The sequence below is a fragment of the Cavia porcellus genome, unplaced genomic scaffold, assembly GCF_034190915.1.
Source record: "Cavia porcellus strain 051 isolate PalLab524CR breed Dunkin Hartley unplaced genomic scaffold, mCavPor4.1 scaffold_10, whole genome shotgun sequence".
Taxonomy (NCBI): domain Eukaryota; kingdom Metazoa; phylum Chordata; class Mammalia; order Rodentia; family Caviidae; genus Cavia; species Cavia porcellus.
In genome coordinates, this window is record NW_026947493.1 from 7,096,372 (window position 1) to 7,123,199 (window position 26,828).

The following is a 26,828-nucleotide window of genomic DNA, read 5'->3' on the forward strand; positions in this document are numbered from 1 at the left end:
CCATCATTTGGTGGGAGACTGCCAGGTGCGACCATTGAGGAAGGGGAAGAACTGGTGATATTTTGAGGGGCAGTCTGCCACATATGTATTTTTCACTCACTATTAGAAAAGTAAAACCCATTGATCAGACTTCCTTTTACCTCTTTTGTATTTGATGCGCACTTTTATAAACTTGTATTATTATCACCCCTGTTTTGAAACAGGGTTTGGAGTGATAAATGGAACTAGCACTTTCTTGTATTGAGGTAGTTTTTAAATTGTATTTGTTCCTTGTCCTCCTCCTCCTCCCTTTTTGGTTATTATTCATCTTATGATTCCAGGGTTTATGAATACCTCTTTTTAAAAGCCTTTATTGGCTTTGTACCATTCCCTCTTACATTCTGCCACATCCATACCCTGTCATCTTTTCTTTGATCAAGTGGAAGCATTATGCATAACATTTTATTACATTCAGTTTTATGTCTGTTTTCTGTTATTTTCTATAAGCATCTGTATGTATCCCAAATGTTTGACATCTTTCTAATGATGGCTGAAATTATGAGAAGGCTACTAGCGTTTTTTATCATTGTTGGTTTGGTTTTGTTTTTCCCCTTTTTCTAAATCTGTCTTCTCCATTTTAGTGCAGAATTGCCCTATGCTTCTGTTTGGATATAACAGCTTTTAGATGGTTGTTGGTATTTAGTATTCAGATTTAAGTTACTGTGAAAAGGTCATTAGGTTTTAGTCTGTGCTTTATTCTTGTCCAATGATTGTGATGCAGTGTTGCGTTGCGTGTTTCAAGGTGGCCCACACTTATTGGGTAATTGATGAAAGCTGCATTTTCTCTGCTCTGAGAGCTGTGTACACCTGTGGGTTCAGCCATTCTGAGTAGTAGGTGAAAGAGATTAAAACTGGCTCTGAGCTAGATTTAATGAGACTAGATATCCACTTCTTTCTTGAAGTCTTTAGCTATACTTTCAGCCCTTTTGTTTGTAATCATATCTACTTGATAAAAGATAGGAAGGGGATTAGTATGAGAAGAGGACCCACATATACAAGATTTTTACAGTGTGTGGGGCCAAGATTTTTAAAAATCCACTTGTTGTGGTATAATATCTGTAGGAAAAAATACAGCTTTTTAGCTAGGTGTTGCCTGTAATCTTGGCACTCAGGCCTTTGAGGCAATGGGATCATGAATTCAAAGCTGGCCTGGACTACATACCAAGACCTTATCCCAAAAAATCATGGATTTTAAGAGTACAGACTGGTGACTTTAGCAGTTGAATGCGCTTAATCACCCCTCTAACCAAAATGTGGAATTCAATTTTTTTCATCTTTTGTAGTGCTAGGAATTGAACCCAGGGCCTTACATGTGGGAAAGTGCTCTACCTGCTGAGCTCCATCCCCAGCCCAAGACAAAGAACATTTTTATTCTCTCAGAAGATTCCTTTGTGACCCTTTGCAATTATCCCCTTTATTGCAGTGAACCACTAACCTGATTTATAGCTGTATGGATTCATTTTGCTTATTGTAAATTATGTATAAAAATAATCATACTTCATACCTCTTCTTTTAGTATAATGTCTAAAAATTGTCTGTGTCATTCGTTTCTGGTGATGGTGATGGTGGTAATGCTGCTTGCTGGGGCTTGAACCCATGCTAAGCACATACCAAGCCACTGAGGTCCACCTCCAGCCCCAGATAGTTTGCACACTGTTTCATTTATGGATGAACTACATGTTACCTATTTACAACTTGAAGGAAAACTGGATAATTTTCATTGTGGAATTTTATAAATCTGTAGATATCCATGCATACTAGGTTTTTATGAATTCAGTTTTCTTTTTCTTTTTTCTTCTTTTTTTTTTCTGTACCAGGGATCAAACTCATGACCTTGACCTTGTGCTTGTCAGACAGGTGCTTATGCCACTGAGCTATATCCTTAGCCCCCTAGATTTTTTATGGACATGAGAATTTTTTTAAATAGGTACTTGAGAGTGGAATTGAGAGTGGAATTACTGGATCCTATCGTACATGCATATTTAACTTTTAAGATTTTGAAACACTTTTTTAAATGATATTTTAAAAATTTTCATTTTCCTGTATTTGTTGTTAGTATATAGAAACCCAATATATGGTCTTATACAATATTAATTACTTCCTACATTTAGCATTGTTTAACATTGTTTACATTTAGCATTGTTTAGCATTTAGCGTTGTTTTGTTTTAGATTTCCTAGGATTTTCTCCATTCAATTATGGTATTGATATTGCATTTACTTTATTCATATTTGACCCATGAGGATAAGATCCACATGATCTAGCTATTTAGCATGTTCAGTTTTCCGGATATTCAAAAGCCTTTGTAGGCCTCTCTGTGCATACTAGGATGACATAATGGAACTGTGAGCTGTGACTATGAAGTGGATGAATACAGTTGCATAATAATAATGTGTAGAATTGATATAGCAGATGGTAAACAAGCCAGCTTTGCACACTGGGTTTTTGAAAAATTAGAATGTAGGTCCTGTGCTCTGGAGAATAATAAAATTTGGCTATGGCTCAAAAGAAGCACTTTCCTAGCCAGGGATAGTGGTGCACACCTGTAATCTCAACCCTCTACAGAGAGAATCACTGTTAGTTCAAGGCCAGCCTGAACTACATAGTGAGATCCTGTCTCAAAAAGAAGTACTTCCATAAGCAAGGTTGCGCTAGCAGTTTATCCTTGTGCAGATATTTACTGAGTGTACCTACCAGCTACCACGCATTGTTTTGGCATTTGGGATCTATCACTGAGCAAACCAGAAGATTTGGGGGGAAATATATAATAAATATTAGCTGAGAAAATATTCTATTAAGTGTGAGAAGGGAGTTGGAGAAATGAAACAAAGAAGGAGGAAATTAGATGTATAGAGGAAGTATACTTTTTTAATTCCTTTATAGATTGTTTATTAAAGCTAATGACTCATCAGATGTACCCCACAAGTGAAGTAGCAGGAAAACAAAGTTCACAGTTGTTCAATCAGTGATGAACCTCTGATGAGGATTATCTGGTTTAAATCTGTATTCTCTAATTATTATCCTTCCCAACCTACTTGTCTTATTTTCAAGGAAGAGTTTTCAGAAGAAATCATTCCATGCAGAACTATACTGATTGATCATTACAGAGCATCTCATGTTCACAGAAAAATACTTGAATTTTTTTTCACACAAAATAGAAAACGAAAGTCGTAGCTTTATCCAATTTTACATTTGCGGCTGAGGTAGGAGGATGGTTTAGCGTTCGAAACCAACCTGGGCTACAAAGTGAGCTCAAGGCCAGCCTGAACTGCATAGCAAGCCCTGTCTCAAAAGACAAAACAAACAAACAAGCAAACAAACATTTGCTCAATTTACCATCCTGCTGAGAAACAGTCAATATTATCTCTGAGATCGGTGACACAAATGAAATAGCAAAGGAGCAATTCCACTTAGAACACTTGAGCAAAACATCCGATGCCACAGAAATAATGCTACAATAGATGGATTTAAATCAGATGTTTTTCATTACAGACTAGTGAATCCATAGACGTTAGTAAACGTGCTGTAATAGTACTGTTAGATTCTTTGAAGAGAAATTCTTAGAAACGTATTTGTTCTGCACATATGTCAAAATGATCGTATTAAATAGAAATTTCGTAAATAAAATTTTGAAAAAGTAAGACAATAGGGAAATTTCTCTGCAGTTTGTGTAATGGTAATGCTGTAGCAGTGACAGATGTAGAAATGTAAAGGCTTTATGGCAAATGTTTACCCAAAACCCTGAGATTCAAGCACATGAATTGTTTTATTCAGTTTTGCATAGGGAGAAATCACTTTTGTTTGTCGATGTTAGTGCCATATTGAGTTATGTTTTTAAAAATGAACAACAGCAAACACATAACAGTACTGCTGTGTGCCATGACTGTTGCAGGAAGTTTACATGTATTTAGTAATTTTATCTCCACAAGTTAATGATACATAGTTACTATTAAAATTAGGGCCATCTATATAGTTCTGGAAACAGAGCTCAGTGTTACATAGTTTGAAAATGGCAGGGCTTAAAATTCAAAGCCAGATAGGCTATAAATTTATTTTAAATATGTTAAAACACAAAGTTTACCATTTTATCATTTTTCTTGTGTTGCTCTACTGGGGATCAAATCCAGGGCTTTGCACATACTAGGCAGGCGCTTTTACCACTGTCCTGGATCTCCAGCCCGTTGACCTTTTAGTTCAGTGATGGTGGACTTTTTAAAGACAAGTGTCCAAACTGCAACCTAAAATGGAGTTGTTTAGCACAAAGTGCCAACACTGCGATTAAATCTGAATACAAAGGTTTTAGTGTAAAAACAAAACAAAACAGCTGTTAGCTGGTGCTTCGCTGCTGGGGCGAACTGGCCCACAGGATGGCTGACAGGGCTTTGCAGGCTTGCTGTGGCACGCCGTCCCTAGGTTCATCGCAACTGTTTTAGTTTGTTTTGAGGCAGGGTATTGCTATGTAATTTAAGCTGGTCTTGAGCTCACTAGGTAGCTAAGGGTAAACTTGCCATAATCCTCCCGCCCCATCTGTAGATTACTGGGTTATAGGTGTGTACCACCATGCTTGGCTAATCTTTCAGTTTTTTGAGGTAGGGTCTTGCCTAGGTCATCGGTGTCAGACCAACCTGAAACTTGCAGTCCTGCCTCAGCCTTCAAAGTGCTGGCTTTACAGGTATGTACCCTTATGCCTTTTCCCATTAGCCATTTTTAAAGGTACAGATAAGTTATATTGAATATATTCATACTGTTGTGCAACCAATTTTCAATTTTCATCTTATAAAACTGAAATTCTCTACCCATTATATAACAACTCACCATTCTGTCCTTCCCCCATATGATTCTGCTTTCTGGTTCTGTGAATTTTACTATTCTACTTACTTGATACAAGTGGGATCATAGAATGTTGTTTAGAACTTTTTGTTGAGCAAGCCCACAGTTATGAGGGATTACTGATACTACTTTGTTGCCCAAGAGAAAAAGAATAAAAACAAAAAATCAAATCACAGAGATTAGATTATGGTTATATAAAGAATAATTGGGTTGTGAGGAAGAGAAACGCATTGTAATATGAGTCAGTGGGGGAAGTTTTGTGAAGACTCCAGGAGACAGAAGGGCTACCAAACACTTGTTTTAGCAGCATGTATATTAAAATTAGATTGGTTGTGGTGGTGCACACTTGTAATCCCAGTATTGTAGAGGCTGAAGCAGAAGGATTACTGATAATTCGAGGCCAGCCTGGGCTACATAGCAAGACCTCAAAATAATGAAAAGTAAAATGAAGTAAGAGTGATATAGAGAAGATTAGTATGGCCCCTCCACAAAGGATGATGTGTAAGTTTATGAAGCACTGCCTATTTTTATTCAGACCAGTTATTTCCATCTAGATGTCTTCCTGAAAGAGTTAAAGACATCATACTAGATAGAGAAATACCTATGTTTATGTCACACCCAACTCATAGTAACTAAATCTTAGAACTGGCTTATATGTCCATCAATAGATAAATAAAGAAAAGATTGATAATTTGAGTCATTTGTAGGAAAATGGATACACCTTGGGACCATAATATTAATTGAAATAAATCAAGACAAGCATATATGTCACATGGTTTTCTTATGAGAAACCCAAAGTATAAAAATTTAAAGTGCAAAATAAAAGAGATAATACAAAATGGGGAGATAGGTATTTTACAAGTAGGAAGGGGACATAGAGATGAGGGGGCAGTAAAAAGAATTAAAGTATATTATGTACATGTACTAACTCCCCAAAATGAGTGTAATCATACACAACTGACATTTTCTAATAAACTAAAATAAAACAAAAAAAAAAGAAAACCCAGGCAACCAAAGACATTTGGTGTAGCTAGACTTGTTGTGTATTGTGTTTTTGAGGTCCTCCAGATTCAGTCCAGGGTCTTGTGCATCCTAGGCAAGCACTCTCCCACTAAGCTACATCCTCAGTCCTATTCATTCATTCATTTGCTCATTTAATCTTGAGACAGGATCTCACTAAATTTCCCAGGCTGGCCTTAACGTGGGATCCTCCTAATTTATAGAGGTGTGCCACCATCCCTGGCTCTATGATCTTTTCTTACACTTCTTTGTGGTGTGTTGTTTTAATTTATCTGTTAGTGGTTTTAATATAATTTCCCTTTTTAACTAATGGTACCTTTTTTCATGAATTTATTTGCCACTTACATAGTATCTTCTTTGATGCTATATAATCTTTTTAAATTAGGCTATTTTCTTTATTACTAAAGTTCTTAAATATGTTCTAGATTTAAGTGGTTTGGTTTGGTTTTGTATTGTTTCCTTTTGCTTTATTTTTTGAGAAAAGGTGATTCTCTGTATCCCACTCTCACCTCAAACTTGGGGTAATCCTTCTGCCTCAGCCTCCCACTGGGATTACAGGAATGTGCCACCATACTGCCTAGATCAAAGTCCTTTGTCAGATATGTGATTTACAGAATTTCCCCCAGTCTTTTCATTTCCCTTTCCCTTTCCCTTGTTTTGTTCTTTATGTTTTTTTTTTTTTTTTTAATTAGTGCCGGGGATCAAACTCACAATCGCAGGTTTGCAAGGCAGGCACTTATGCCGCTGAACTAAATCCCCAACCCCTTGTTCTTCATTTTTACAAAGTTCAGTTCAACAGTGGTTTCTTTAATGAGCTGTGCTTTTGGTATCATAATCTAAAATCTTTGTCAAACCTGAGAGTATAAGGATACTCATACGTTTTTTGATTCTCAGTACAAAAAAAAAAAAAAAAGAAAGAAAGAAAGAGAAATATAGTTGCAAGTTTTATATTTAGGTCTATGATTTATCTGGAGTTAAATTTGGTATATAATACAAAGAATGTATTAAATTTTTTTTGTTTTCTTTTGTTTATCAGTGTCCAGTGTTCCAGCAGTACTTTTTAAAAAGACTACTGTTTTACTGTGCCACAGTGTCTTTTATTGCATTTTTTCCAAAAATCAATTATCTGTCATAGATGTGTTCTTCTATAACTTTGGGCTCAGTTTAGATTCAGCTGGCCAGTCTGTCTGTCTGTCTGTTCCTTCTTTCTCCCAATGGGAGTTGAACCCAGGCAGTATTGAACTATATTCCCTAGCCCTTTTTAAAATTCTGACACAGGGTCTTCACACGTCGTCCAGGCCGAGCTAAAACTTCGCATCCTCCTATCTCAGTCTCCCAAGTAGCTGGGGTTACTTACAGGTGTGATAAATTTTGTAGTCAGGTAGTATAACTCTTGCAACTTTGGTCCTCCCTTTCCAAGTTGTTACACTGTTCTAGGTCCTTTGATTTTCATATATATTTTACAATCAGATTGTCTATGTCTTTAAAAAAAAAAAAAACCTATCTGTTGAAATGTAATTTGTACTAGTGCATCTGTCTAAATTTAAGAATTGTCATCATAACAATATTATCTTCCAGTCTGTGAATATAGTCTGTCTGTCTTTAGGTCTTCAATTTCTCTTAGCAATCTTATTTTCAGAGTACACATTTTGCTGATTTTTTTATCAGTTTTATTCCTGAGTATTTCATATTTTGGTTTTATTGGGTTGTTACTATGTTTTCAATTTTGGTTTTTTATGGTGCTGAGGATGAAATCCAGGGCCTCACACTTGCCAGGCAAGTGCTGTACCACTGAGCTACATACTCAGCCCTATTATTGTTGCTGCTGTTTATTTTGTTTGCTAGGCTGGAAATGGAACTCAGAGCCTTACATGTGCTATGTGGGCAAGTGCACTACCATTGAAAATACGCCCCAACTTAAGAGTTATGTTAGGGCTGGAAATACAGCTCAGTGGAACAGCACTTGCCTGACAAGCATTAGGTCCCAAGTTCGATTCCTGGTACAAAAAAAAAAAAAAAAAAAAGAAAACAAAAGAAGAAAGAAAGGCCAGGGATTTAGCTCAATAGTGTAAGTGCCTGCCTGGCAAGTATGAGATCATGAGTTTGATTCCCCCAGTACCAAAGAAAAAGTAAAAACATTTTTTGCTAAGGGTTTAGCTCAGCAGCAGAAGTGCCTGCCTGGCAAATGCAAGATCATGAGTTTGATCCCCAGTACCAAAAAGAGAGAGAGAGAGAGAGAGAGAGAGAGAGAGAGAGAGAGAGAGAGGAGGGGGAGGGGGAGGAGAGGGGGGAGGGAGGGAGAGAGGGAGAAAGAGAGAGAGGAGAGGGGAGGGGGGAGGGAGGGGGAGAGAGGGAGAGAGAGAAAGTGATGTTTTAAACATTTAGTTTCTGAGTGTTTATTAGGCAGAATTTGTTTTTATAGATTTATCTTGTATTCTGCACCTTTCTAATCTAAAGTATTGGTTCTTACTGGCTTTTTAAAAAGATTCATAGAATTCTGCATAATCATGCCAATTTCACATTAAGAGTATTTACTTCTTCCTAGGGAAAAGCAAAAAGACAGAAAAAAGGAAAAGATTGAAACAGCTTTTGTAAATGAGGAGAGAAGGAAGGGTTGAAGGAAGGGTAGGGAAACTGAGGAAATGAGGTTACATCATGTACAGATACAAATTTTTTATGATAAATGTGATTATTATGTATATCTAAAATGTACCCTTAAATACTGATTGGAGAAAAAAAATACGTTCCATTTTGGGTTCCATTTAATTCATTTTTATCTTGATTGAAATATACAAGACCTTCAGTACAATCCTCACTCAATTTAAGTGACATGAGAAAACTTTATCTTGTTCCTATTGTTTGTAATATTAGGAGACATTTAGTTTTCACCATTATATGATGTTAGATGGCAGATTTTCATTATCTTCCTTTTGATAAAAGGAAGTCCTTTTCTGCTTTGCTGATTGTTTTATCAGGAATGAATGTTAGATTTTACCAGATGATCTTTGTGCATCTACTGAGATAATTATTTACTTAAAAAATTTTAGTCTATTAATTGAATTTCACATGCTCAACCTTATATTCCTAGTATAAACCTTAAAAATGGTTGTTTAGTTGCTTTGTATATAAGAGTATATTTTCCCCCCAATATTGGTAATTAAATCCAGGAACTTTTACTGAGCTGTATCCTCAGGCCCTCACTCTTCCTAAAATTTAGAGGCAACTGCCTAGGTTGTGCTCAAACTGCAATCTTCCTGCATCCGCCTCCCAAACTACTGGGGTTACAGGCATGCATTACCAAGTTCAGTTCCTCTTGTTTTATTATCTTTGTTTCATTTAAAATTCTTTAGAAGTATCTTTGGGGGGGGGGTGGTTTGAGACAGGGTCTCACTATGTAGTTCAGGCCAGCCTTGACTCATCCTGTAGCCCAGACTGGCCTCAAACTTGTGAGAATCCTCCTGCCAAGTGACGGCACTACAGTCATGCTCACCATGCCCCGCTTTATAAATATCTTGGGTCATTGCTAAACAGTGTAAAAATGTATTATAAATCACTCAGCCATTTCCTTACTTGTCTAATGCTAACCTTTTAGAACTATGTTTAGGTTTTTATTCAAAGTAAAAATTTCAGGTTTTTAAAAAAACATGTAAGTTAATCTGAATTTCTAAGTTTTTTCTGGGTTGAAGCAGGGTGTCCCTATGTAGAAACTGGCTTTAAACTCACTATGTACTTCAGACTGGCCTCAAACTCACACTGATCCTCCTGCCTCAGCCTCCCAGGTTCTGAAATTATAAGTGTGTACCACCATGCCTGCCTTTTTAAAAAAAAATCTGTATTTCATTTATATCTAAATGGATACTTTTCTTGTTTGTTATTTGTGTTTACATTGCTAGAGATTGAGTCTAGGACTTTGTTCTAGCTCAGCAGAGGTACATACCAAGCCCTCCAGATATTCTTAGATTTTTAAAAAAATGTTACTGTGTACATCTCTATGTACTGTATATCTTGGTTTTCATTTATTTTATTTCTGGAATAAATCTGTAAAAGCAATGTAAAATAATTTTTGAAAATTTTACACCAGTTCCCCACCCTGCTTCCTCTGTCTCTTTCAGTTCTGGGAATTGAACTCAGGGCATCACATATTAAGCACATAGCCTACTACCAGCCTGTCTCCTATGTCTCCCAACTCCCAATTTATAAATTTTGTTGATTTTTTTTTTTCATTTTATGTTTGGAACTTTATGGGTTTCTGTTTTGCTTTAATTATTTGCATGAATTTTTTATTAAGCCTATTAATCTGCTGTCAATAATAAAAGCACTAACCAAATCCGGAAATTATTCCAAATGCTTCATATAAATTTAACCTCATGACAGTCACATGTTATTTCCATTTTACAAACAAGGAAACCAAATAAATGATTAAATAATCACTTTTTCAAACCTAACAAAATTTCACAGGAAACTTTGTCCTTCTATTTTGGCCATAATGTAGTGTATAATACATCTTTTTCTTTTGTTTGTCATAGTGTCAGTTTAGTCTATTTCTGACCTCATGACACCATGTTGTCCAGTTGTCAGATGTTAATATTATTTTCACCCCTCATTTTAGCCTCTCTACTACAGTAGTAGTATTACCTAGGTTTATTGAGATTGCTTTTCAGTGATTATATTTAGCTTCTTAAAATTATCTGTAGCTATTTAGAGTTTATTTTTGTATTACTGATGATCAAGTCCATAAACTATTGAATCTGTATTCCTTTATTCATCTATCCATTATTTATTGGTGAGACAGAGTCTTCCGCTATATCCTAGGTGTGCCTCAAACTTGCAGTGTTACAGTAGCAGGCTCCCAAGAGACTGGGATTACAGACATGTACTGCTGTACCAGCTATTTGGGAGAAATTTTAAAAAATGAAGTCCATTAGTACATTTTAGGTATACATAATGATCACATTCATCATAGGGTATTTGTATCTGTAAATGATATATCTCAATTTTTTTCCATTCCCCTACCCTCCCTTCAACCTCTCTTCCTTTCCTTATTTATAAAAATTTTGTTTCCATTCTTTAGAGAATTTTTGAATTTTTAAAATTTTTTTGTCTTTTTCGTTTTTTATCGGTACCAGGGATTGAACTCACGACTGCCTGCTTGCAAGGCAGGCACTTATGCCGCTGAGCTAAATCCCCAGCCCCAAATTTTTAAACTTTTAAAAAATATTTTGGGAGACAAGATCTTATGATGTAGCCCAGACTGACCTCAAACTTGCAGTGATCCTTTTTTCTCAGCCTCCTGAGTGCTGGGATTATAGGTGTGCCCCGCCGAGAATTTTCTTTTCTTTTTTCTTTTTAATTTTATTTAAGGAGAAAAAGAAAAAAAAAAAAAAAAAAAACAGAAAAAGGGTGCAAGATATACAGAATTTCAGAAAAAATGAACAGGAGGAAATCACTAGTTTTTTTTTTTTTTTTTTTTTTTTTTAACTTTTTATCGGTACCAGGGATCGAACTCACGACCGCCTGCTTGCAAGGCAGGTGCTTATGCCGCTGAGCTAAATCCCCAGCTCCAGGAAATCACTAGTTAATAGATTACATATTGTCATCTTAGAAATAGTTGTTCAAGTTACAAAATTAAAGCATATAAAGTGGACATTCAAACAGTGGGACTGTAAACAGTTCTGTTCAATGATCCAACAAAACTCAGTAATATGGTTATCTATCTTATACACTTAAATATACATGCAGTTACGTCCTTTAGAGCACTTTCTTTCCTCTCTTTTGTACAATGACAATTACACATTTTGGGTTTTATTACTCCCACAGTTCTTATTTCTTTTTTTGAAGAGAATAAAACCAAATGTGACATAACAGAACAGAGTCAGTCAAATCAAAAGGATGGACATAAAAAAAAGGGTGGACATAATACATAATATAAAAACAAAATACAAGGTGATCAACAATGGTTACCATAATGCCTCTTGCTATCAGTTATAATAAAATTGAACAAAACAGTAAAGAACAAAACCAATAAAACCAAAACACTGGAGACATTAGAGGACTTTAAAAGAAGATAATAGTCAACCAGATTGGGCATCATAATGAATCTTATTGTCTTCACAGTTGTTGCCTATACTTTCGAACTTGGTACTATCAAGCAAAACAGAATAGAGGAAAATCAGTCAAAACAAGATGGTGAGACCAATACAGGGTTTCAAATCAAGTTAATAAGAAATCAAACCCTAACCCTAACCCTAACCCTTCAAAACAAGATGATACTAAATCAGTATTACCTCTTAAGACGTCATTTTCTCCAAAATAGCTGTTCCTACCATCCAATCTTCTCTGCCTCATTTCTGTTGAGCTCTTTTTCTGTCATTCAGTTGTCAGTTTGTCTTCTTCATTTTGCTTTCTGCTCCATTCATTGTGGCCTCTCTGCCACTGTTTTTGGAATCTTGGTATTGTTCTGTTTTAGAATACCCTGCAGTATTCTCTGTAGAGTTGAATTGGTGGTTGCAAATTCCCCTAGTTCCTCTTTATCCTGGAAGTACCTTGTTTCTCCATTAATTTCTAGGGACAGTTGTGCAGGATATATCAATCTTGGCTGGAGGTTATTATCTTTCAAAGCTTGAATTATTTCCCCCCACGCTCTTCATGATTTGATGGTTTGTGCCAAGAAGTCTGCTGTAATTCTGATGGGTGTTCCCTTGTAAGTGATCTTTTTCTTGTCTCTGATGGCTTTTATTATTCTTTTCTTATATTGGATTTCTGGAATTTTGATTATTATATGCCTGGGTATAACTCTGTTTGGGTTGTAGGTGGCTGGGGTCCTGTATGCCTCATATATCTGAGTATCTTTACCTTTTGCTAAATTAGGGAAATTCTCCTGGATTATTTCTGTGAATAGCTTTTGTAGTTCATTTGTTTGTGTCCCTACTTCTTCTTTTATGTTCTTAATTCTTAAGTTATAGATCCTCTTATCATCTTCTAGCCTTTGTATTATTGCTGTTTCTTTTCTTGTTATTTTTAAGAAGTTTTTCATTTCATGCTCCCACCTTACAAATCTGTCCTCCATTTCTGATAATCTATCCTTAGTTTCTTTCAAGCTGTGATGCCAGCTTTCAATAGAGTTTTTAGTTTCCTGGTAATGTCTTTGAACCTGCTTCACGTATTCTCTATTTTCTCTATTTTCTTCACGTATTTCTCTATTTTCTCCATCAAACAATTCTCCCCTTTTTTTCTGTTCTTTCATTCCACCATCTGTTTTTTCTTAGGTGGTGCTTAGCATTTCTCTAACTATTCTACTTATATCTTGCTTTATTTCGTTAAATACTTCACTTTTGAACTTGTCTATGAGGCTCCAGAGATATTGTTTTATGTCTATTGGTGTCATGTCTGATATTGCATGTTTTCTGTCCTCATTCTCCTTTGCATTTACCTTTCCTGGATCAGTGTTCTCAGGATTGGCGACTGAGGACCCTTTCTTGTTGCTCCCTCTTCCCATACTTTTTGTTCCTTCCATACAAGCATATATAGGAGGCCCGGTTTTTTTCTCTTTGTCAGTTACAGTTTGTTTGAATCTGCCAGCTAGGTGTTCCCGCCCACTGCAGTGTACTAAGGAGACACAGACCTGGGTAGCCTCTGGGCCCGCTCCTCCAGGTCAGCCTACTGAAGGCTTCACTGCTAGGGTGCACCGCCACGTGCTGGGACCTGGTTTGGGTTAGCCTACGGGATCTTAGTCAGTGGTGTCACCCAGGCCAAGCGCTCCCCACCAGTCCTGCTTGAGAGGGGAATATGCAACCAAAGTCACTGCAGCATCCTGTTCCAGCTAGTGTGCCCGGTCCCAGAATGTCCTCTGTTGGAGCCTCCTAGTCTATAAAAGGGTCCCCATTCCTCTCACTCACCGCAGGTCAATGCAGAGCTCCCCGCCAGTCCCGCTCTCAACTCCGTTTGGTTCATCGATTCCCACTCTCAGAGCTTTCACGCGTCACTCTCCCTGCTGTGCTGATTTAGATGCAACTGCCAGCTGCGGCAGCAGGAAATTCAAATTGTGGCTTTCAGATGCGCAGGTTCCAGCTTCCGTTCTGAGATTTTATCTGTTCCAGTTATACCACCAGGATTGCATTTCCAGTTGTTTTTTCTCAGCTTAGTTCATTCTTGGGTCAGCGTAGTGTATCTCCCCTTGGTTAGGACTGTTCACACCACATCATTCCTGGATTCTAAGCTGGCAATCTCAGAGAGCCTCTGTGGCTGCTGTTATCTGTCTGCCATGTTCTCCTGGAACTTGAGAATTTTCAAAAGTATTGTTCATAGCTTACTTTTTAAAAGAATTTACTGCAATGTATAACAAATGGAATATACTATAGGATTAAACATTAAAGATAAAAAAAACTTGAGGTAGAAATTAGGTACACTGAGTGGTAACAATTTAGTATTGAATTTAGCTCTTCCTGACATTTTTGGTAGGAATGAAATTGTTGGTTTTGGTAATAACTCACATTCATTAATTTTTCACTTATGGGATTTGGTAGGTGAGATATTCTGAAGATTAAAATACTTGGTACTAAACAAACCTGAAATGTGATTCTTTGCATACTTTCCTAAAGTAGACGGTCAGAAATTTTTATACAGGCAGTGCTTTTAAGGAATACTGAGAAGTACATACTAAGAAATTAGTTTTGTTTGTACAAATTCACTCCTACTTCCTTCTCTACATAGCCACTCAAAATTGTGAAATTTTAGAAGTGTGATCTATTGTTTTTAAATCAAAGTATGATACAGAATGTGCAATTAGAATATCTCCTGCCAGTTTTTATTCCACATTTGTTATTTGTTCTAAGGGCCAAATATGTAGGGCAAGAATTTGTATAGCCAGATCTTGGAAACAACCTAAGTGTCTATCAACTGAGGAATGGATAAAAAAGTTGTGGTATTTTTATACAATGGGATACTACTCAGCTATAAAGAATGATCACATTGAGATATTTATAAATAAATGGATACAACTTGAGACCATACTCATTAGTGAATTAAATCAAACTCACATGTATAAATACTGAATAGTCTCCCTAGTGTAAGAAATGGTAAGAGTACATAAGAGTTTATGTAATCATGATTCCCCATTACATTGCTCTGAAGCCTTATAATGTCTGCATTCATTAGTTGGAATGGTTTTTATCCTAGTTTGTTTGATTTTATTATCTGTGATAGTATAAACAGCTATTTTTTAAAAAAGACATTAGAATAGCCAGAGCTGATTTAGTATCATCTTACTCTGAAGTCCTACTATGCTTTTTTTTGTTTTTCCTGTTGCTTTTGATTCTATCCTGTTATATCTTATTGGATATTATTAAGTGTAATAGTATAAACAAGTTTTCTATGGAAAATGGATAATATAGTAGCCATTGTTCGTTGTCTACTATTTGGTTCTGAAAGCCCTGTAATGCTTTTATTCTCTTGAATGGTTTTATACTGTTTTGTTATGCTTGATACTATTGTATATGAAGCTATGCTCAACTATTTCAAAGAAAGAGATACTATGGTAGTTACTGTTAATTATGTGTTGTTTTGTGGTAAAATGCTGTGTACTTGCATTGTTCTGATCTGATCTGCTTTGTTATGTCCTCTTTTGTCTTAACCTCTTTAAAATAAATTTTTTTTTAACTTTTTAACTTTTTATCGGTACCAGGGATGGAACTCACGACCGCCTGCTTGCAAGGCAGGTGCTTATGCCGCTGGGCTAAATCTCCAGCCCCGATAAAAAAAAATTTAAAAAAAGAATTTGTGGTGGAAAAGGTTGACAAAAGAGATGGAGCCCGTTTTATGAAGGCTGATAAGTTTGGCATGAATCATACTCAGCAGACAGCTATTAAAGCTGATCATGGGGTGATATGAAAATGATCTTTAGGAAGCTGAATTCTGTTAATAGTATATGGAAAGATTATCTCAAAGTCAGAGAGACACAGGAAATCATTTCATAGCCCACTGCAGTAATCTATATACTATCGATTTTTTAGTCTGAGATTGATTGCCATAGTCCAGCACATAAAGATCCCTGGTTTTATCAATTTCTCTGGGATTTTCTTTGTCCTTACCCTTTCTCAAGAGCCCACCATTCCGAATTTCCTTATAGAGGAAATCTAAAGTGCTTCTGGAGCACCTGGGTAGTTCTGCCCCTTCTTTGTTGTGTATCATTGGCAATTTGCATAATTTCCCACTGCTTTAGTTCCTTATTATGCAATGTGGGAAATAATGATAGTTTTACCATCATAAGTTGGTGAGCAACTTAATGTGTAAATATATGGAGTACTTTTTTTTTTATTAGTACATATTTATGGTACATAATGTTTATATTTCCTTGTGAAATACTTTTAAACCATTACTTGGCAGCTGGTAAGCATCATGGAAATGTTGCTATAGTTTTCAGTTTCTTTCTTTCCTCTTGGGATTTATTTCAGTGACATAAGTGTCTGCCTGGCAAGCACGAGGTCATGGGTTCTATCCCGGTACCAAAAAATAATAATAATAAAATAAATTTTTCAAGAAGTGCTTGTTGTTCTGCCTTAATTGAAACTTAGTTAAAAAGAAAAAAAAAACATATATATATATATGTATCCTGATTTAAAGATGATTCAAAGCCCAGCATGATACAGTACCTGCCTGGCAAGAACAAGGTCCTCAGTTTGATTCCCAATACAAAAAAACCCACAACAACACAAAAAAACCAATGTGGCAGTGCACATCTGTAACCACAGCTACTCCAGTGGCTGAGGCAGTAGGATCACAATTTGGAGGCCAGCCTGGGCAACTTAGTAAGACTGTCTCAAAATAAAAAGGGCTGGGGATGTGACTCAGTGCTAGACTTAGGCTTGTTACCATGCCTAAGCCCTGGGTTCACTCCCTAGTACAACAAGGAAAAAGATAAGTAAGTAAATAATAAGGATGGAATCAAATGTGGCAAAGATCATGAGACTCTTGACCTAGGTATAAAAAGTAGTAGGCCTTTAGGTCAGTGGCTAATCCTCATGCCTCAGCCTACCAGTGTGTTGGGAGTACAGGCGTGTGCTACCACACCTGACCAATCAATCGTGCATCTTCTCATCTAGAGAAGCGTTGTGATGTGAATCCTTGTTTAGTCACTCATTGCTAGAGTTCCCTCCTGGCAAGCATGAGGTCGTGAGTTCAGTCCCCAGTACCAAAAAAAAAAAAAAAAAAGTAGCCAAATTTGGCCTTCTTGGTTGGTTAGCCACAGATAGGGGTCGAGGAAGATGTCAGAAATTACTGTGAGCATGAAAGCAGGTCATTTGCAGGAAAGTGGAGTGAACTGGAGACCATCATGTTCAGTGAAATAAGCTAGACTCACAGAGTTAACCAGCACACATTTCTCTTACGTGAGAAATCTTTAAAATGAGTAAAATAAAAGGGAGTTGACAAGAAACTGAAAGGCAAACTTTTGGAGATGTGGAATGGGGTTGGGGGAGGGGGCAGGAAAAGGGTTGGAAGGGGGTAACAGTTGAAAATAATCAAAGTATGTTATATACATGTCCTCTTATACCAAAATGAATCCACTAGTCTGTATTACTAATATGCACTAATAAAAAAGTACAGAAATACTCATATGTTCTGTTAAAACAGTTAAAAAAGAAAAAGTAAAACATGGCTGGTGGATGGCTGGTGGCTGCAACCAAGTAGAAAGAAAGATTGGCTGAGGCTGTGGAGTTTGTTCCCAAAAATGGGACCATTGGTAACCAGGTCTGGGCCTGTCAAGAGGCCCTGCAGCTGAGCATTAGCAAAACCTTGGTATAAGCTGGACTTCATGCAGCGTCCAGTTCCAGCTACTTGGGAGCCTCAGGCAGAAGGATGACTGGAATCCAGAAGTCCAAGATCCACCTGGGCAATAACAGTAGATGATTATGAAGGAGAAAGTGGCAAGGTGACTTTTTTTTTAAAAACATACGCGTAATGGAGATTGAACCCAGGGATGCTATCCCACTGAGCAATCCAGCCTTCAGTTTTTAAGACAGGGTCTTACGAAGTTGCTCAGGCTGGGCTCAAACTTCTCATCTTCCTGCCTCAGCCTCCTGACAGGGTGGGAGTACAGGCAGGTAGATGTACCACACCCAGCTGGCAGGACTTCTTAACCGACTAGATTAGGGGGCAAGAAATAGAGAAACAGGTCAAAAAAGGGCAAAATCTGTAGAATATGTATTTGTTGGCTTCATATGAACCCATCAACTTTAACAGAAAGAAAAATTTAGATTTTGAACATGTTTAATGTCACTAATTCCTTTTCTTAAAAATAGTCTACTGACCTAATTAGATGCAGTCAAAATTATTTTACCAAGGCCCAAAAGTCTAGCATATCTGACTGTCACTGCCTGTTTGACTGGTATTTACCAGTGTTACCATTCAGTATCATCCATGGAGACCTTTTATCTTGTCTTGCCTCAGTCTCTGTACTTACTGAACCTTCAGCCTAGATGCTTCTTGGTGTATTCTTCTCAGTTCCTCTATCAGAAGTGGTACTTTCAGTGACTTGTACTCAAACCCATTACTTTTATTTTTATAATAGCACTTAATATTTTCTGACATTGTCACTTTTTTTTTTTTGTGGTACCAGGGATTGAACTCACGACCTTGCACTTACACCACTGAGCTAAATCCCCACCCTCCTCACATTTGTTTTCTTGATAGTCTTTTCTTTTTTTCTCCCCGCCCCCCTCAATTTGGGGATTGAACACAGGGCCTTGGCACTGAGCTACATTCCCAGCTCTCCCCCAACCTTTTAAATATCATTTGCAATTTTCAGACAGGGTTTAAATACGTTGCCCAGTCTGAGCTCACACTTGGAATCCTCCTGCCTCAGCCTCCCAGTGTGTTGGGAGAACAGGTGTGTGCTACCACACCTGACTGATATGCATCTTCTCATCTAGAGAAGCCTTGTGTTGTGGGTCCTTGTCTCCTCACTCAATTGCTGGAGTTTCATTGCTTAACTTACTGTTTCAGTTTAATGCTGCAAACTAAAATAGCATCTTCACTTCAGAAAATACATTACCCTTTAATTTCTGATTAAAATTTAAGCTTTATGTATTGTCTTTGTATTAATGTGAAATGAATTTGCACTAAGTTTTCATTCTTGACTTTTTTTCTTAATCTCTAGAGAAAAACTTGTGATTACCAGGGCATTTATGGCCAAAAATCTATCCTGAACAGCAGAGCAAATGTTAACTTTGTGTTTCCTTTCCTCAGAGGACCAGAAACCGAACATTGTTGGGTCTGGTTATTGTGGGGATGGAAGTCATCCAGTAGTTTTTCAGAGCAGACTGAGTACATACTATTTGAGTAGAACTCTTGCTGCCTGTGAAAATTTTGATATTGTGTTTCAATATCTGACACTGAAATCATCTTACTGTTTCATGAATCTCCAAACTTCAGAATTAGCCCATCCGGTAGTAAGATCCAGTAGTTTGATTTCAGTTTTTTCATTATCCAAGACCCACTTTAATGCAAATATTAAATACAAGCCTGTTTTTTCAGTTTGACCTGTTACCAAGGATTCTGATTAACGCTGACCTCCAAGCTGGGCATGGTTGAACATGTCAGTAGTTTCAGCTATGTAGGGGACTGAAAAGAAAGGTAAGAGCATAGGAGTTTAAGGTCAGTTTGACAACATAGTCTCATTAATAGACAGATGTGTCCAAATAAGTATAAAATTCTGTTCTCTTAAATGTAATTTTTTTAAAAAAGAAAAGGGGCAGGAATGTAGCTCAGTGACACAGTGCCTGCCTGGCAAGCACGAGGACCTGAGTTCAGTTCCCAGTATCAAAAAAGTAAATAAAATAAACATAATGAGTAATAATCACTCTCATTAATAGAATGCCTTCAGAATTAACTGTAGCAGAGAACAGTTTATCTTTATAATCTCACAAAAACCTTGACAAATAGTGGTAACTATCCTCATTTGACATTTGGAGAAACTGGTTTAGCAATATTTACATCTCTAAGAACACAGAGCTACAGTACAAAGGAAAAAAGTTGATATACCCTAGATGTATGTGGCCCTATATTTGGGCATCTTAACTACCATGCCTGGCCTCCTGGATCACTTGGTGTAATGGAGACATCCACATGGGCTCACGTGTTACCAGTAATGCCTCTGCTGCCGGCAAAATGTTTGGAGTTTTCCCTGAGCTAAGTTCATACATCTGTGTTAAACTCAAATTTAACTAGTGGTGCTAGAAAAATAGAAGTGAGATTTTACAGTCTTTGTCTGTTTCCAGTAATTTTATGATTGTCATAATAAAACTATAACCTAAGTTCAAAATTCAGAAGCAGAAGCCTGCAGATATTTTAATATCAGGAGCAACTTTGTATGAGTCAGTGGGCTGGGGATAGCTTGGGGATAGCCTGGGTTCAGTCCCTAGTCCTGGGGGGAAACAATTTGCCATTGAGTTTCAGTTACAGGTAGGAAGGCAGTGAGTAGTTAACCTTGACTTGAACATTCATTGAAAAGGACTTTCTGTTTGAGGCTTTTTTTATATATACCTTCTGGAGTGGCCTGGCCCTAGGGAAAAAAAAAGTCAACATGACCTGTCAGTGGCCAGCATTTGAACTGTGAGAGCGATGGACTTGATTTTGTAAGTACTTTAAAGAAGACTGTTGGGACTGGTTCAGAGTATGTATGACTAAAATACCTGGTAGAACAGGTGGCTGTGATGTGATTGAAAGGACTGATAAGAGAAGTTTTAGTTATTTATTGAAAATCCAGTTAGCTAAACACATTTAATGAGGATTATTTAATTTATTCAATTTAAGTGCGAGTGAAGCAGACTCGGAGGAGATGGGAATGATTTCGAGTTGGTGGGTCTTCTGGTGCTGGACGTATTTTCTTCCAGTTTTACCTTGACTGAGCTTAATTATAGCTCACTGTTTATTAATCGATTTTGAGAGCTGGTGGAGAAAGACTGTCAACTCTAAGCAGTATGTACCTCAGGTCTTCTGGAGGTGACCCTGTCATCCAGACATGGATGGGGTCTCTTGGTGCCATTCGGAGGTAAGGACTGTTTCATGGATTGCTGCCTGAAGCTGTTGACGGCATGGAAGCCTTCCGTGATAAGCTGTGAGACACCAGAAACCAGAGCGTGCAGGTTTTACCTGTTACACAGTTACAAGGGAGTAAAGAGCTGAGAAGGAACTGGCTAAGTAGAATTTCAAAAATATAAACAGGCTTACCATATTTTAAAATATTTAAGGTGGACTTTTATGATACTGTATATTTTTCAGTGTGGCCAGTGTAGAATGGCACTGTCTGTAAAGAGCCTGACATCATCTAAAGCCATTACCAAGAAGACAACCTTCTAAATTTGATGTGCTATTTTACATTGTGGCAAGCTATTTTTTTTTCCTCTCAGGCTTTTATTATAAACATTTTTAACACACAGAAAAATTAGCAGAAATAAACTGACCGCCTAAATTCAATGCTGTATTTGTTTATCCATATGTGTATATTTATTGGTATGTTTTGCTGAACAGTTTGAAGTTTTAAACATTAAGACATTTCTCTCCTGGGCATCAAACCCAGGGACACTCTACCACAGAACTACATCCTCAGCTGTTTCATTGTTTTTTTTTTTTTTTTAAGATCTCACTAAGTTGTCCAGGTGGGACTTGAACTTGAAGTCCTCTGCCTCAGCCACCCTCAGTGTTGGGACCATAGACTTGGACCATCACGCCCAGCTCGCTGTTAGATACCTAATTGGAATCTATAAAACATGAGAGATTTGTTTACCATTATTTTACTACATAATAACTCCTTAATATCGTCTGTTACCAATGTGTAACAAGATATTTAGCCGCTTACTTAAAATTTCACACTTTACTCTAGAAACCCTAATCGTTCAAGGCTTAATTCGTCCTTGTTGTTTTGCCATGGATGTAATGGCAGCAGTTTAGGAGTTGTTTGAGTGTCATATTTTAAATTTGAGGAGTTTGAGAGCAGTAGTTCTCAACTTGGCTGCATGTTAAAATAACTTGAGGAACTTTTTAAAAATCCCCATTTCCCTATAATCCAGATCACATAAATCAGAATTTCTGGGCAAGAGGGATTCAGGCCTCATTGTAATTTGAAGCTTTCCAGGTATTGTAGTGTGCAGCAACACTGAGCATCACCATTGTGGATCCTAGTAACCTTCATTGAGAGCATCCAGGGTGTGGATAGCCCATAAGAACAGAAATGAAGGATGGTTTGCCAAGGTGTTCACGTCTTTTCCTTTTCTTTCAGTAAATACCGAACAAAACATTTAATGAACATCTGCAATCTGTAAAGCATGAGCCAGGTTCTACTTTCATAATATTGAATACATTAACTGGTGGTCTGGAAAGACTGTGGACTTGAAGTCTAGAAGGCCACATTTCTGTAGAGTTAAATTCTGGCTTTTCTGAAATAAGTTGTATGATTTTTAACTAAGTCTTAAACCTCTCTGAGACTTAAACTTGACCCTGACTTAACCTTTCAGCTGTTATCTTAACCACTTTTACTCTGGTGCTCCAGCTATACAATCTTTTTTCTGTCTTCAGATACATGAAGCTTGTTTATACTCTGGGATTCTTTTTATTAGTTTATTCTCATACTCTGCCCTATTCCCTGGATCACAGGTTTACCTGTGCTAGTACAAGTTTCAGTTTAAATTTCATCTCTCCTAAGATGTCCTTTAGTCACCTAAAGTGTCCCAGACGGTCCACAGCAAATCAGTGTTTGATACTCATTTTGGTGTATCATTACTTGATATTTTCTTGTGGTGATCTCTGCAGTGTTAAGAATACCATGAGAGCTGGGGCATCATCTGTTTGATTTCACTTATTGCCAGTAACAATAGGAAAATGCAGGATTCATAGTAGTAATGAATATATGTTGAATTAATGAATAAGATGATAACATTGGTCTTACCTAATGCTAGAGATAGCTTATGAAAAGCTTCTGGGGATAACCTCCTTTCACTTCTGCACATGTTCTTTCCCCAAGGAGAATCTTTACTTATAAATGAAAGCCAAAAGCCAAAGCGAGTGCTTGTACTTAGAGGATCCAAGCAGACAGAGGATACTGCTGCTGAATATGTAAGAATGTTGTCTCTGTCAGTTCAATAGCCTCCTTCCCAGACTGCTTTATAGAGTTATTGTTTGCTCTCAGTCGCCTTGTGAAAAACCATCAGTAGTTATTGTGCTACCTTAGCACTTCTCCCTCTGAAAAGAAACTTGTATTTGACCTTTGGGTAATGCTGGAGCAGTAGATTGTGTGGATAAGCCTTTGTATGTTCACAAAGGCTGACCTGATGCGCGCCATGGAGGAAGCAGCCTTCGCTGGCTGGTTACATTTCTTTCTGTCCTGTCTTTTTCCGGCCAAAGAGCAGATGCAATAGATGCACACAGAATGTGCTTTTCTTTTTTTTTCCTAGTGGTTTTTTTTTTTTTTTTTTTTTTTTTTTTTTGTCTTTTTTATTTTTATCAGTACCGGGGATCGAACTCACGACTGCCTGCTAGCAAGGCAGGTGCTTATGTCGCTGAGCTAAATCCCCAGCCCTCCTGGTGTGTTTTTTAAAGGTTTAATTTGTTGATCTTGTACTCTGTGCCAGACACTGAATGCTTCACACTTCCCAACTTCCCTTTGAGGAAGAACTAATCTCTTTTTATACGTGAGCGTAGTGGGTTTTATACAGTTAAGAAACTTGGCCTAGTTGGTGATTTGTGGAGCCAGAATTACAGCCCAGGTAATCTGACTTTATATCCCATAGTTTTAACCATACCACATCATTTGTATCTTTTCTTGCCTCATCTTTAACATTTTAGTATATCTGTAAAAGGCATTTGAGACATGCCTTTTCTATATCTATAAATATGTAAGTGTATAAAAGGCACATAACCATAAAAGGCAATGTAAATTTATGTCTGACAGCAGTGGCTCTCAGGAAGTTTCTGGCCACCGTGCTCATTAGCTGCATTCTTACCAGTCAAGATTGTTAAAGAATAGCATCATTCTTTGATTGTGTATGCTGGTGGGTGAGCCTGGAAGGTGGAATCAAGTTTCTGCACTTCCACTGTTCTTTAAGCCATCTGATTATTTTTTGATGCCTGTGGCATCTACACAGATTCTAGGCTGTCTTTAACGAGAGATCCAGAGGAATGTGATTTAATGTTAAAAGCTTGTGAGATACCGAACTAATGTCATTAAAGTGAACTAACAGCCATTATTTGCATGTTACATTTTATAGTACTGGTAAAATTAACGCAAATATGTAGAAAAATCATCCAACTTTGTTACCATGATAAGTTTAAATGTAACACCGGGAAAACACCTCTAAAGATGGCTTCTTTCCAACTGCCAGTGCACCTTATATGTGGTCTGCAAGGCTATTCTATTTAATTTAAAAATATTTAATTTACAATTAAAATTATTTATATATGGCTGACTTGATATTTAATGTTGCAGTAGTTAAATAATTACTATATCCATCACCAACCCATAGTTAACCATTTGTGGGGGAGGAATGGATGGGTGGACGAGGATGCTTATAATCTGTTTTCTTATCAAATTTTAAGTAAACAATATGGTATTTTGTTTCTTAAAAACTACTTATATTCAATAGAGAATAGGTACTTATGGTTATGAATAGGATAGTTTGTAAGGTTCCCACTTAACTGGAGAAGGTGAAATTTAAGAAGAAAAATCATCCATGTGATATTTGGTTATCTTTTATATCAAATTAAATTTCTTCTTTTTTTTTTTTGGTTCTGGGGATCGAACTCATAACTGCATGCTTGCAAGGCAGGCGCTTATGCCACTGAGCTAAATCGCCAGCCCCAAATTATATTTCTTGATCCTGTATGTTAGTCATTGATCATTTCAGTTTTTCTAACATTTATTAATAACTATTGCTGTCTCATGTACCTTACTGTATTCTAGGAGCTTAATTTAATCATTGAGCCCTATGTCAGAGTTTCCAAAGTCTTTGTTTTGTTTATTTGTTTTTGGTATTCTTACTCTCCTTGTTTGTCATTTAGTTCCTAACATTTTTAGTCTCAGTAAATTTTTCACAGGACTCCTAGGTCAAAAGATATATCTAATGGCTCCAATTATTAAGTGTTAAGTCCTAACAGCGTAATTATGTTCTATATAAAAGTCATTGGTCAAAATAATTCCCATAAGTTGAAAGAAAAACATTACCTTATTCTTAACCACAATCGCTTACCGGGAAGATGTGTGTACCTTTGGGAACTGCACAGTTTCTCCATCTTTGGAATCATTTTGGGTACTGCCCACCCTTATTTCCCATCCCATGTTGATTTTCATATAGTACTTGTTAGTCACAACAGATGCTGTCAACCCAGTTTGTGAAGATATTGACATTATCAGAATCAGTATGTAATGATCTAATATTTAAATTGAGCTACTGTGAGCTAGGAGTCTGTGTGGTATTTGACAAATGATGAGTAGTGATATGTGACTCAAGAATTTATTATTTTGAGTATTGTTGGCTGTTCTAAGATACTTAAGCACATAATTGTTAATCACAATTCCTTGCACAAAAACATTGCCCCTATCTAATTTTATTTTGACCTTATCCTACTCCCAAGTAAATAAAAAAATTTTATGTACAGCTCACCCTTTTCTAAACATGGTAATTCTATTTCAAGTTTACTTTTCCTTCCCAATCACCTTTGTCTTTTTCTTCCAAACTATGGGTTTTTCTCCCCTAAACTCTGCTCTAAGAGCTTGACTCTAAGAGCCTACTTTTTAGACTTAAGTGACCATTTTCTTTCTGTTTTCTTACCTCCTGTAGTAGGCTGAAAAGTTCCCAAACTGTAGCATTCCTGTAATCCTAGCACTCAGGAGGCTGAGGCAGGTTGATTGCCACAAGTTTAAGGCCAGCGTGGGCTATATAGTTAGTTCAGGGCCAGCCTGAGCTACATAGTGAGGGCTTGTCACAAAAGAAGAAACAAAGGGGATGGGGATTTAGCTCAGCGGCATAAGCACCTGCCTTGCAAGCAGGCAGTCATGAGTTCGATCCCCGGTACCAATAAAAAGGAAAAAGACAAAAAAAAAAAAAAAAAAAAAAGGGCCAAGGCATAGTGGCACACACCTGTAATCCTCTTCTTGAGAGACTGAGGCGTGCCCTACTACATATGGCTGCTGCTGCTTTTTTTTTTTTTTTTTTTTTTTTTTGCTTTTTTTTATTGGTACATTTTGATACACTTAATTACATCGTAGAGAACTTGTACCTGTAGGTGATGTATCTTGCTGCCACTTTTCTTCCCATTCCACTCTGCTCTTTCAATCCTTATTTACACAAGCTTTGTTCCATTTTTCCCTTCTTTCTCCCCTCCCCACTTCCTTGTCCTCCTTCTCATTTGAACAATTCTCACTTCCCAATATCTATTATACCTTTTGGCCTTATTTGCATATTCAGTTTTTAATTTTTTACTTTGAAAAAAATTTTCTTTTTACTTTGAGCCAGGTCTTACTAAGTTGCCCAGGCTGGGCTTGAACTTGCCATCCTCCTGCCTCGGTTTCCAAGAGTGCTGGGATTACAGACATTAAACACTAGAACTCACCATGTGCCAAGCATTATGGCAGGTAGTTTTTGGAATTAGGCAGCTTCCATAAAAGTTAGCTTCCCCTAAGTTAACTATTGAATTTATTTGTTGTAAATCATTAACAGTGAGTTTTTGTAATTGACAATATAAACATCTCTTCTCTTTTCCCTCTTCAAACTCCTATCAAACTGTCTTTTTTTTTTTTTGCTGCTATAACAATAATTTATAAAGAATACTGATTTTTCAGCTCACATTTCTATAGGTCCCCCCCCCCCTTTTTTTTTTGTCTTTTTCCTTTTTATCGGTACCGGGGATTGAACTCATGACTGCCTACTTGCAAGGCGTTTATGCCGCTGAGCTAAA

The 26,828-nt window shown here is 37.1% G+C and overlaps 1 protein-coding gene and 1 non-coding gene across 4 annotated transcripts in view; both read left to right on the forward strand.

The window, feature by feature from the left end:
* Positions 1 to 26,828, forward strand: part of Znf609 (zinc finger protein 609) — a 218,929-nt gene that overhangs the window by 78,623 nt on the left and 113,478 nt on the right. The gene's annotated exons all lie outside the window — the stretch shown is intronic.
* On the forward strand, positions 5,292 to 5,397 carry LOC111754631 (U6 spliceosomal RNA). The gene has a single exon (XR_002789313.1). It is a non-coding gene; the product is annotated as a U6 spliceosomal RNA (small nuclear RNA).